The sequence below is a fragment of the Panulirus ornatus genome, chromosome 26 (assembly GCF_036320965.1).
Source record: "Panulirus ornatus isolate Po-2019 chromosome 26, ASM3632096v1, whole genome shotgun sequence".
NCBI lineage: Eukaryota > Metazoa > Arthropoda > Malacostraca > Decapoda > Palinuridae > Panulirus > Panulirus ornatus.
In genome coordinates this window covers 2,144,239-2,158,315 of record NC_092249.1, presented here as the reverse complement: position 1 = coordinate 2,158,315, position 14,077 = coordinate 2,144,239, and the positions used below count along the sequence as shown (strand labels likewise).

The following is a 14,077-nucleotide window of genomic DNA, read 5'->3' as shown; positions in this document are numbered from 1 at the left end:
GTTTACTATCACCGCAGCGATTCAGGTCGGCAAGGGCTATACGCCTCACGTAACTTCTTAATTGGGATTATATGGTCGAGTTGCGTCTCTCTCTCTCTCTCTCTCTCTCTCTCTCTCTCTCTCTCTCTCTCTCTCTCTCTCTCTCTCTCTCTCTCTCTCTCTCTAACGACCTTCGTCCTGAAGCTCCAATCACGACCTCCCTTATGAAATACACACACACACACACATACACACACACACACACACACTAATATGATGTGTGCGTGTGTGTGCATCTGTGTGTGTGTGTGTGTGTGTGCATCTGTGTGTGTGTGTGTGTGTGTGTGTGTGTGTGTGTGTGTGCGTTTTCCTTGAAAATGTATTTGATTGTTCTGTCACAGTGGGCAGTAAACATCTTGTGTTTGGTAGTTACGTTTAAACACGTAAATCCTGTTGATGTTTGACTTTCATGTGATGTTGATGTGTCCAGATGTTTTCCTCCTCGTCTCATGTTTTGATGTTTGTGGGTCGCGATGTGGTTCTCCACCTGATGTTATTGTGGAAGATGTTTGGCAGTTCAGTGATGTTTATGACCCGCTTGCTTGTACAGGTAACGTGTCGTTGATGTTGGTTTAATTAAGCACAGGGATGTTCTGTACCATAGGTATGGGTCATGTTCCAAGTGCCTTAGAAATGGGTCGTGTTCCAGCGTCTTCCAATACTATACTAGCAGTGCTCCAGCTCCGTAGATACGGGTTATATTCCAGTGTCTTAGATACAGGTTGTTTACCAGTACCTTAGACGGGTCGTAATCATATGTTTTTGTCATAGGTCATGACCCTGTTTACTAGAAAACTAGTTATAATTATGGTGGCTTGCGTACGAAGTTGAGATGAAAGTGTAATATATGTTTTTAGCCTTTGATATCCTGGATTTGTTGATGTAAATAATCTTCAATAAGCGGGTGTATTTTAACCACTTGAACACGAAACACGAATATATAGGAGAGAAATTCCTTGATCGATGTCTGGTAATGATTTAATCATTTCTAGGTCTTTGCTTTTGAGAATCAACCCCACTAGAAACCTCATTAGCTTAAATGAGTTTTTTTTTTTCCTCCTTCAAAAGTCTTCTATCGTTTTCTTCCTCATATTGTGTGGATATTATGTTAGCGTAAACTATGAATGTTGTCTATTAACTGATAGTGTTTGGGATTAGCTGTGCCAATGGGATTAGCTTCGAGGTAGACGTACTTTGAAGGTGTTGAATGCCACGTGTGGCAGAAGCTTCGGATGTTTTTGTTGTGGTTGATCGTATTTGTTATTGTTTTGAAGACCAGAGTAGTGGGTTGACGCAGGGGGGGGGGGGGGTTGTTTAGCTGTAGAACTTCAATGATTGGTATGAACGTTGTTCGAACTGTGGTTGTTTGAGATGACTATTCGAGACAGATGACTATTGAATATTTTTTTTTGATGAGAGATAAGGGTCAATAAACGATCGTAACCCCTCGTTGAGAATCGTGACCCCCACTTACTCGTAACCCAACGATCAATGCAATTAGAACAGTTGATCACGTCACAAGGGAAGGCGCGGAGAGCGGGGTGAATCCGTGGATCACGAGGCGAGGTAAATGGATCATATTAATCACGATTACTCGGAATGATTGATCGCTCGGTGATAACAACCCTGACCCGTGAACAAGGAAATGACCAGGAGTGATGACCTTGAAGGGTACTTAGGTATAGTTAAGGGGGTAGTTAGGAATAGTTAAGTGGTATTTTGTAGCAGTAAGATATTGTTAGGTGTTGTAATTAGAACATTGTTTGTTGTTAGTGGTGGTGGTAGTTAGGTTAAATGGTATATATGTAAAAGGCCGGTTCTTCTTGAGTTCGTAAATGGCCAAGTTCGCTTGTATGTGGCCTTAAATGGCCTTCATAGTGCCACTAGTCAAACAGGATAAGAGCGCCTGTACTGAAGGAGGAAAGTGATGGGCGTACAGGAAAAATAATTCATGGATTCTCTATCGCATAGGGTGAGAGAGAGAGAGAGAGAGAGAGAGAGAGAGAGAGAGAGAGAGAGAGAGAGAGAGTATAGAAGATAGCTATGATAAGGACGTCCACTTTTGCCTCTTGTGTGTTGCTCTGTCTTGTCCTCCGTAAAACAAACACGGGGGAAAAAATTGTATAGAATAAAGTAATATTGTAGCTGGCGGAATATTTTGTACGGTGAGTGAAGGCTTCATATTTTTTTTCTTTTATTACGAATGACGACTGAAAAAATATTTTGTCCCGCGATCGCAATCACAGCATCAGAGAGAAAATAGTTTGTATTTCCTACGAATTCTGGCGGGAGAGACTCACGCGTCCAGCTATATAGATAGATAGATAGATAGATAGAGATAGATAGATAGATAGATAGATAGATAGATAGATACAGACGTCGAAGCGTGTTCTACCAGCTTGTAGGTGGGAAATAATTGCTTTTAATATTGTGGTGTTTATCATCATCATAGAAAACGGGGGGTGAGTTCTGGATCTAGTGCACTGACCTTACCAGAAAGAAACTCAGCATTTCGTCTCTCCGACCGTAAAATGTCATTGAATATTCTTGGACGAATTTTCATGTCCGCAAGACATATGATATGTTTCCCTCACATGATACGTCACCTTAGGTAAATGGACTGTCTCGCAGGTGAATGTGGCCTAGAACAGAGGGTTTGTCGAGAAGATGAAGCTTAAAACTGTGTTAACTTACGTGGGTATTTAAAGAGTTTAGCTCCTGCTGTTACTTCCTGTGGTTTGTGTGGAGAGGAAGGACCCTTGAACCACGATAACGACCTTATTGGTTGTTAACTTTACCCTCCGTGATGGTTACGTCAGAGACAAAGTCTTATGATTGTGGACGACTAGTTAAGGCTTCAGTACACAAAGGGTCGTGCTCAAGGATCATACCGTCGTGCTCAAGGGTCGCACCGTCGTGCTCAAGGATCGTACCGTCGTGCTCAAGGATCGTACCGTCGTGCTCAAGGGTCGCACCGTCGTGTTCAAGGATCGTACCGTCGTGCTCAAGGATCGTACCGTCGTGCTCAAGGGTTGTACCGTCTTGCTCAAGGGTCGTACCGTGGTGCTCAAGGGTCGCACCGTCGTGCTCAAGGATCGTACCGTCGTGCTCAAGGGTCGTACCGTCGTGCTCAAGGATCGTACCGTCGTGCTCAAGGGTCGTACCGTCGTGTTCAAGGGTCGCACCGTCGTGCGCAAGGGTCGTGTCGAACGGCCGTGTTCAAGTGGTCGTCCAGCCCCAGTCGTATCTCGGGAGATCAGTCGAGTCGTCCTCGAGAATAGAGAGAAATGAAGGTACTTCTGTGAGGATGTCTGTAAAGCTAAACTATATTTGGGTTCTCAATAATATTACTAGGACATTATGTGTAGGGTAAGACACGCCTGTTTTCTTTGTAATACGCCAGACGAAGGAGAGACTTGTGGAAGTGTGGAATTTCTTTCCGTTGCGATTAGAAAATACGCTTTGGAGGTTCAGTCATCTCAAGTGTTTAGTATATATATATGAATGATTTTATCCTTAGCTTGTGATCTTGTGTGTGTGGTTTTTTTTAGAAATATTTTTGAAGGGTTTCGAAGAATTATCTACAAATTTGCACGTGTTGTGATGGTTTCAAAAGAAAATATAGAATAGATTTTTAGCTATGACATGAATTTTACACCTTTTCATTTTAAACGGAACGTTTTGACATAATTAATGACAAGTTCGTTGAAGTAGTTATTGGAGTCTTCAAGGACTGACGTAAGCAGATGTTAGGATGTTAACAAAGCCATTTTCGTGGGTTTAGATGATTCAGATGAACTCGCATTTTTAAGATTGTTTCGTCCCTACTTGTGTTTTTCAAAATTAAAGTTAGATAGAGGTTGAGCGACGTCAGATTAATGGTGGCTATACTGTGGTATCTTCATGACAATTTTGGCTATACCATGGCTACAGCATCGCTGTATGGGTTATGTATCGTGATGGCCTAGGCAAGCATAGGACTTCAAAAGCAAAGAAAATGGAGAAGGGAGTAATGACTGTTTGATACAAGATGGGTTCAGATGTAGACATGTATGATATGCCATTAAATTGTGAGACAGAAAGAATGAGAATACGTAATTCGTGGACCATTATTTAAGAGGAAAAACTGAATTAGTCCATTAGAAGAAAGAAAATGCATTTAGTCCAGAACTAGAGAAGAAAACGGAATTAGTCCGCAATGAATGAGAGTTAAGAGGAGAGAGAAAATGGATTTAGGGCTGCAGGTGTAAACACAGAGAGAGAGAGAGAGAGAGAGAGAGAGAGAGAGAGAGAGAGAGAGAGAGAGCAGGGACGGAGTGACCATTATGGTGGGTGGAGGTTGTGGAACTGCTAAGTGTTTAACGAGGGTTCCTAGTGTGGCCTCGTTTAAAATGGCTCGTTTGACCCTTGACCCCGTGCGAGGAGAGTTTGGAAAGTGTCGGAACCGCTTTTGACCAGAAGTGCAAGAAACGGTTAACTTGGCAACACGTTAAGGTCCCCCCTCCCCCCCCCCCACAACAACAACAACAACAACAACAACCTCCCGCGCGCTAATAAGGTTGTTATTGGGATTTGAAAATTTAATTATTCGTATTTTCAGAGACATTCGTTTCTAAGACTCTCTCTCTCTCTCTCTCTCTCTCTCTCTCTCTCTCTCTCTCTCTCTCTCTCTCTCTCTCTCTCTCTCTCTATCTATCTATCTATCTATCTATCTATCCATCCATCCATCCATCTATCTATCTATCTATCTATCTATCTATCTATCTATCTATCTATCTATCTATCTATCTATATATATATATATATATATATATATATATATATATATATATATATATATATATATATATATAAAAGTATATTGAAAAGGAACATACCATCGTGGAATATAGTCTACATTTCTTAGCGTTATATCGAGCGAAAAATAATGATAAATGATAACCATAGAAAATATATTATTATATGATTTCTTTCTAGGATGAGGTACAGAAGGAGTAATCTGTTCTACGTAACGGGATGTTATTTTTGCAGAACAAAATTATTCTCCATCCCATTTTTTGTTATTTCTGTCTGAAACCAATATTTTTACTGTTCTGGTCGCGTTGTTCGGTGAACAGTCGTGTTCTGGGACAGGAAAATATGGAATGGAGTAGAATGACAGGGAATTTGACGAGTGTGTTGCTTCTGTGAGGAAAGATAGAAAAGATAAGATAAGATAAGATATGATAAGGAAGATTGATGGTGAGTGAGTTCAAGGGGAGACCATGTAAGGGAGTAGAGGTCAACTGTAATGGAATATTGGTGAAGGATCAGGGGTGATTTGGTGCTCCTGGGGGAGGGGGGTGGAGGGGGGGGTCTGGATTAGTATTTGATGAGGGGAAGTGAGATTGGGCGACGAGCTGGCATCAGGAACACAGTTGGGGGGGGGGGAGGGTGAATGTGGCATAGATTTCGTCTGTGGCACTGGCGCAGATCGAGGGGAGGGGGAGGGGGGTGGGGGTGGCACACTGGTCAGAATGGCTGTGCGAGGGGTTGGAAACCTGCCCTGCTGGTGGAGTGGGTGCCACATTTTTCTGTAGGTTCACGTGACGGGAAAAACACTCCAGAGAGACGTGGGGGAATGGGTTGATTGTGGTGGTGGTGAAATTGTGTGGTGAATGGCATGTGGTTGACACAGTTGGACATCATAAAGCTATTGATGATGATGTGTGTGTGTATATATACACGTGCATTTCTCTCTTGTGTCTCCCCTGATGATGTGATTATTACACGAAAGTGCACTTGGGAACTTATCGTGTTTCATTTTCCCCGTGGACTCATAGGAATATATATATATATATATATATATATATATATATATATATATATATATATATATATATATATATGTATATATATATATAAGGCTTTGAAGACGAGTTGTGCAGGGTTGTCTCTGGGCGTACGTGGGGCTGGTTTGTGAGTGCTTTGCCAAAGGATGTCGCGTGTTTTGTATGGCTTATTTCAACGGGCGACTTACTTCGATGTCGGTTCCTCTCTTCTCTCTCTCTCTCTCTCTCTCTCTCTCTCTCTCTCTCTCTCTCTCTCTCTCTCTCTCTCTCGCCCTGATAACTTTGGCTTGCCACATTTCCATCTTCGAATCTATCTTTGGCCTCAAGATTGGGAGGCCCAAAGTGGTTTTATATATATATATATATATATATATATATATATATATATATATATATATATATATATATTTAGGGAGAAGAAGTCTTCGGATGTGTGTGTGTGTATTTCCCGACGTCAAATTCGGTCCCAGAAATGGGATATTATTTTGGGATATTTCCCCAAAGCTGGGATACGTCTTGCTCGACGAAGAAGACTGGATTTGAGGAGGAGGAGGAGGAGGAGGCAAGAGGATGAGGAAGGAGTGGGGAGGTGAAGAATGAGGCGGCACACAGAGCGGGCGAGGAAAGGTCATATACCGGTTGTGAACTGGTTGTGTAATGGTGAATGGTATTGGTGTTGTGGAAGTGTTAGGCTGGAGTACATGTACCGGTTGTAATCTGGTTGTGGTGTTGTGGAAGTGGTGGACTGGAGTACATGTACTGGTTGTGATCTGGTTGTGATGTTGTGGAAGTGTTGGACGCGAGTACATAGTTGGCGTGTGAGCGAGATCCTTAAGAGTCCACGTACGTGTAAGACACATATGTAAGTTAGGTACACATACGTGACGGTAAGTAACACCGTCACATAATACCCACAACAGCACCATCATCCCAGCGTCACAACAACACCGTCACTGCCCAGTAACAACGTCCCTCACCCCCCCAAGCAGCAGAGGCACCTCCTCAACACCCCATACAACCTCCCCACCTCGCACACACACACACACACACACACACACACACACGGCCGTACACTGGTTTCCCCTCTGCCTTGAGGAAGGAAACTCAGGTGCGGGTGGCCAGGTGGTGGCCGGGGGCTATCACTGCCGAAAATTGAACGTTCCGATTCAATCGCGGGAGTTTTGTGACTTGACAGCAGTCCTGCAGGATACACTCAGCTCCTCCCAAGCGGCGTCCGCGCAGGTCCATCGTTGCCATATTCGTCCCTCTCGAGAAATTCTGATTTTCAACCCATCCCATCGATTCAAGTCTATAAAAAAAACCCATCGTTTAAACCTTCCATAAACGTCAAATGAAGGATAGTGAGTGTTTGAAGCGACCGTATGGTTTAGGAGTGGGAGTTTGAGGATGGGAAACCGTGGGTGGAAATTTGGCATCAATGCGCAGGGTTGAGTGTGTCGGGGGAAGAATGGCGGTTGGCGCGTTTTCTGTCCTCACCCCACCCGACTCAGTGCCGTGGAAACTGTGGTCAGAGATACTCACAGACCATCCCGTGTCCTGCGAAGTGGTCCTTAAACCACCACGGTGCCCGTTCCTCGTTTTTTGAATTAAGGATAACGAGTGGTTTGGCCTCACGAGCGAACTATGTGACGAGGGGAAAAGTCTTCGTTTTTTATTATTGTGGTGTTGACGCCTGGAGGAAAATGAGGGGAGACGAACGTAGAATACTTCTTGAAATTGTTATTATGTTTTGCCGCCTTATTTTTGGAAATTGATCGCTGAGGAGGTTTTATATGGTCTGATCAGTATTTAATGGAGGGAGGAGTTGTAATATGTTAAGGATTGAATTATTGAAATGACTTTGAAGTACGGAAAACGGAAGAAATAGAACTGGGAGTATTTTATTTCCAGTAAAAGTATGTTATTGCCGGTATGGTGATTAAATTGGGTTGTTTTAAGGGGACTTAGAGGAGATGGGAAGGTTCATAAATGATAGAATAGTAATGGAGTTCAAAATCTATCTACACAGTACCATTTATTGCCAGTCAGTAATTACATATTTACTTCAGTTTTGATTTTGTTTTGTGCTGTGTGTAAAACGTTAAAACAGAATTCAGCTGTTTTTTTATTTGCCAAGAAAAATATATATAAAACTTAGATATGCAGTGTAAAGAGATCAACTAAGCTGTTGGTGATTTTTAAATGTTATTACAGACTAATTAGGTTTGTTTATGTAGATATTTGTTCGGTTGTGTGTATTGTACTTTCATAGCTTATTGTGGTGTTGCATGTTGTCAATGAGTGTTCCAGTGATGGTTAGCGTTGACAAACTCGCGCGTCAGTAACAACACTGGTAGTGGTTACACCCTCGTATTGGCTCGTTACGGTTGTAGAAGAGGGCCGGCCTGTTATTACGGTTGTAGATGAGGGCTGTCATGTTATGGGTGTAATTAAGGGCTTTCCTGTTGTTACGAGTGTAGATAACCGCCTTCATGTTACGTATGTAAATAAGGGCTGTTATATTACAGTAGTTAAGGCTTTTCATGTTGTTACGAGTGTAGATAAGGGCTGTCATATTGTTACGGGTGTAGGTAAGGGTTCGTCACGTTGTTACGCGGGTCTGTAAGGGTTGTCACGTTGTGACGGGGTGTAACAGGAGCTTCTGTGTGATATATAGAATACTTCTCTTTCGCTAAGCAAACCTATGCAACACAAGTAGTTCATCCAATCTGGCTTTTAATCGTTGTTTTGAAGTTTGAGCACGAAGACACGACCATCTATAGTAGAAATCAGGCTTAGAAAATGGGATGAGGCTCATTATATATATATGTTATATTACTGAAGACTGAAGGGAGGAATTATAGGGTCTCGTGTGTAAGGATAATGTTTACAATCGAGCAAAATGGCCCAGTCCCGACATATGATGAGTTAGGCGAGAGAGGGTTGTTCAGTTGAGGAAAGATGAGGGGTGGTTGATTGATTTTGTGTGGTTCAGTATACTGCAGAGGCTTGTGAAGAGATTCTGCAGGGCGTAGAGATGAAGGAGGAGAGGCGGTGGAGTATATAGCGAAGAGCTTAAGTTATGGAAAGATGTGAGGGACAGATTAAACGAGTAATATAGTGAGGAGCTTAAGTTACAGGAAGTGTGTGAGGGACAGATTAAACCGTGTGTGTGTGTGCGACGGGATTACTGAAGACTACCCGAGAAAGTGAAAGAAAAAGGGATTAGGTTACAGTGCTTGAGGGCAGTATGTTATGGATATTAAGGTAATAGGGGATAGGGAGGGGAAATAGAAGTTTTAAGATATTACATGCTGGAAATGGGGTCACATTTTTCAATGGGTATTTTGTAACGAACAGAACATGGGGTAACAGTCGAAGCATTGTAACCTGTAACGATAATTAAGAAAATGGGATATGAAGTTACAGATTCCGGAAGGGATTGTACATATAACAAAAGATTTGTCGTGCTTCAACCGATTGGGCAATCAGTGAGAGATTAGATACGCTATAAAAGATTAGAGATTGATTGACAGACGTAGAAAATATAGTTACATGCGATGTTGATTACACAGAATCTCTATGTTACGGCATAGTTTAATGTAATTGAAATTGTTTTTGAAATTGTGGTGCCTTTTTGAAATTGTTTTTGAAATTGTACTACCCATTATTTCAATGTAATTTTGATCTGTTTTGTACGTCCAGAACGTGGTCCGACGTGGGCTTGTGTATCGTAATATATCGACTTCTTCATATCGACCACTTGGTCGTTATAACAAGCCACTGTGACTGTATTTATTTTGCTATATTTCTTCTGTTGTTGTCACATCTCCATAACGACCATTTGGCCTTGCCAATCACCACTCTCTTAAGTTTCCCCTCCTGTATTGTGTAGTCACTCAGATATAAACACCTTCCATGTACAACACACCTTTATAATGTTGCCTTGCTATAGCAGTTATAGGTACTGACACATCTACCTTATTATTACGGGCACTTAGATGAAGGACCTTTAACTGCTTATATCGATATGAGAATGGCCCATGTATAAAGATTTTTTTCCCTTAGGTCAGTAAAAGTTAAAGGACTACAGAGCAGTCAGAAGAAAGACTAGAATACATGCTAATGAAGACAAAATGAAAAGTTGAATTAAGATGCAGCTGATGAGGTGGTGTGGAAAAATGTGTAAGTTCGTGTTAGGGAGGGGAATAGTGTAGATTTGCTTGTCCAAAAAAAAAGGAAGACTGAGCATCGCTTCTTTATGAAGAGGGAAGGTGACAGCAGATGAAGACATGTTAATAGAAAGGGAAATATCGATGGGCTTAAATAATTATAATGGTTTATTTTACTAATGATATATACAGTGATGTTTGTGGAGATGGATTGAAAGTAATTGAATCAGTTATTGCTTTAGAAGGTTTATGATGGTTCGAGCATGTATGTGTTGATATGTAGGTGTTTGTATGTGTGTGTGTGTGTGTGTTGTGTGTGTGTGTGTGTGTGTGTGTGTGTTGCATGTCGATACTTGTTTGAAGTAAGTGTCGTGTGAGGGACTTTCAGGTTTGTGTTATGTCAGAGTTGGTGTGTGTGTGTGTGTGTGTGTGTGTGTGTGTGTGTGTGTGTGTGCCAGAGACCTAACTACCATCTCCCTGGGGTAATTGAAGGTCAATATCTCTCAGGTATATGACCGAATATACCATCACTCGGGATCTAACATCCCCGGCATGATCAAGGCATCACTTAACAATGGCTGACGAGCTAATTTCCACCAGTTCGAGAGCTAATTTGCATATTTGTGACGTCATTAACCTTCACTGAAGATATTATAAAGAACGTTTGCATATTTGGTGAGATGAGGGTTAGCACTGTCTATTGTCTCGTATTGGCTTCGGCACAGGTGTGAATACCTGCTTGTTAGAGCCACACACCTGGTCACCCCTCCCGTCTTGCGTGGCAACACTGGAGACGACTGCTGGAGGAACACACACACACACACACACACACACACTCACACACACACACACACGGTATCACAACACACAGTATTGCAACACAGTGTCATGGCGTCCAGTACCGTGGCAACACAATAACAAGACAATGCCATGACGACACAGTATCACAGCAACACAAGATCACAACACATGATACCACACGTACAATACCGCAGTATACAACACAATAACAACAACAACAACACACAGTTCCTACAACATACAACACTACTTCACAACACAGTTTGCAACATACAACACAATACAGTACTGCAGCATACAACTCAGAACTACAACAGTATGCAATATACAACAACAATACTTGCAGTAACACAACAACCACGTCACAACATCACACACAAAATCACAACACCTCTGTTCCAAGAACCAGTCACTTGCATTTGCGTGTGTATACGTGGAAACTTACTCTTAAAAGACCGAACGAAACTCAAAGACATTTTGTCACAAAAATGCTTATATTCCCAATTATATATATATATATATATATATATATATATATATATATATATATATATATATATATATATATATATATATATATATATACATATATATATATTTTTTTTTTTGACCCGTTTGATGAGTGATTTTTTTCTCTTCCACAAAATGAACATTTTCGAGGTATTTTGCTGTGAGGTTCGGTGGTTCTGTTTTATCCGTGTGTGTGTCATTTTCCCTAGTGAAGTAATGACGGAAAATTGGAGAACACACGAGTCTGTTTCAGCTCACTGGAATTAACTAAGTGTAAATTCAAATGCTGTGTTTCTTCACATGTAGAACTGTACAAGAGTTGCAGGTGTTCACTTTAATCGAATATTCGCAAGTTACGACTTTATTTTATTTTATTTTTTTGAAAGGAATTACGGCTTTATGTAATGCTTTTTAAAGCTGGTTCACCTAGAGGAGAGAAAGATGCGTCTGAAGTAAAATCTGGGCAGTTTAGAATAGTCTCCCATAAACCGTGGCGAATGGCTATCTAAATTGAATAAACTGTTGTTTATGTTTATATATTTACACAGACACACACACACACACACACACACACACACACACACAGGGGGGGTTCCCCCGTGGTAATACTTTAGTATTGTATGCTATATTCCCACGTCACACTTGCCTAATATGTGGCAGTTATATTAATTATCTTGCTGCTTTATATAGAGTTGTTGATCCGCCATGTTTGTCTACATCTTCTGTAGACCTTCTGCTTCCTTGTGGCGTAATATAGTGCTATTCCTTCCACTCTCTCTCTTTCTTCCACTTCCCCTTCACTCCCCTCGCTTTCCTTATTCCTCTTCCGCCTGTTGCTTCCCTTCTGTTCCCTCTCATCGCTCTTCAGTCCACCCATCTTTCATTTTCTTTTCCCTCTTACACTCCACGTTCCGTTTTCTCCCACTCCCATCCCTGTGTTCTGTTCGTCCGTCAAATCCTCTCTCTCTCTCTCTCTCTCTCTCTCTCTCTCTCTCTCTCTCTCTCTCTCTCTCTCTCTCTCTCTCTCTCTCTCTCTCTCTTTCCATCACCGTCTGTTCCCTCCCGTCGGAAGGAAGCCCCCCCCCCCCCTTCCTTCCTCCTTAACCCCCCCTCCTCTCCTCCCCTTTCCTCTCGTAGCCATTTAGAAGCTGAGTAAAGCTTGAGCTGCTGCCAGCTTATCCGCCATTGCCTCGCTGCCTCTCCCTGCCTCGCCTCGTATGGTTCTCGATGGGCATTGTCTCGTCAGCGCCCGGAGGCCACCTGGGTATTATCTCGCGAGGACGGTTGTGTCTCGCCCCCATCCCCCCTCCCCCCCCCTCCCCTCCCCCTGGCCGTGTGCTGGGTAGATTATGGGGGGGGGGGTCGGCAGGGCCCTATCCGGGGGCTGAGGGATGGGTTGGTATGGGCCAGACCATCCCATTGTGGGATAGGGTCATGGGAAGGACTGATGAATTTGTATCGTGTGTGTGTGTGTGTGTGTGTGTGTCTGCTGGTCCCCATGCAGCAGAGAGTCATAATGGGGTAGTTATGAAGGCTGGTTGTTACCATGAGCACGACGGTACGATCCTTGACCTAACCCTCTAAGATCAGGTCATCATAGCCAGTGGTTCTACCATTGTGCTTGAGGTTTAAATTCGACTTTTACAAACGTTTTTCGGACTAAGGTTTATGAAGACTTCAGGAAAACTCACACAAAACCCATTAATTAAGATTCCTTTTATTTTTATTTTTTTTTTATCCATAAAGAGAAGATCTGAGGTTGCCATTGTACTTACAAGAAAGAGATACATGTGAATTTTTAAGGCGAAGTTTTTGATAAGTAGTAATAAATGCCTGTGGGTTTCAGTAACTAACAAAAAACGCCTTTGGGTTTCAGTAACTAATAATTAACGCCTGTGGGTTTCAATAACTATTAAAAATGCCTCCGGAGTCCCATTTTGGTTATTCTTTTTTTAGGATTGTTGGGTAAGTGTTATGCTATGTTATGCTATGCTATGTTATGTTATGCTATGTTATGTGACTCCGCCTCATCTCTCTTCTTGACGCCCAGTCTCGGATCCCAGAAGCAAATCCTGTTTTAGGACTCGTATCTCTTAAAAAGGTTTTACCATAAGTCCTCCACTTCCGTCTGTGACATTACCCTTAAAAACCCTTTTAAAGTCAGCCACAAACATCCCTAAATTGCAGGTATATGATTGACGTCATCATCCCTTAAACATCATCTACCATCAAATCCCAACTTCGTCACTGGCTCCCACACAAATCCCAACTTCATCAGTGACGTACATCCCTAAATCCCAAATTCACTGACTTCCTCCCAGTTTACTCAAATCGTATCCCAAGATTTAACCTTTTTAACCTAACTATCATTTGTAGATGTATTTTCCATGTCTTCGCCTTTGAAGCTTTAGCTTGTACTATAGTCAAAGACTCCTGTCCATGTAATCTTCATGTAGACAGTAAATCCTCTACATTTAATCCTAGTTACAAGATAGATCCTGTCCATGTAATCTGTGTAGACGATAGATCCTGTCCATGTAATCTTAGTGTAGATAATAGATCCTTTCCATGCAATCCTAGTATAGACAATAGATCCCCTCCATTTAATCCTAGTCAGAAGATAGATCGTGTCCATGTAATCTTAGTGTAGACAATAGATCCTGTCCATGTAATCTTAGTGTAGACAATAGATCCTATCCATGTAATCCTGGTGTAGACAATAGA

The 14,077-nt window shown here is 41.9% G+C and overlaps 1 protein-coding gene across 1 annotated transcript in view; it reads left to right on the top strand.

Moving 5' to 3' along the window:
• LOC139757455 (multiple PDZ domain protein-like) overlaps positions 1 to 14,077 on the top strand; it is a 963,136-nt gene that overhangs the window by 535,840 nt on the left and 413,219 nt on the right. The gene's annotated exons all lie outside the window — the stretch shown is intronic.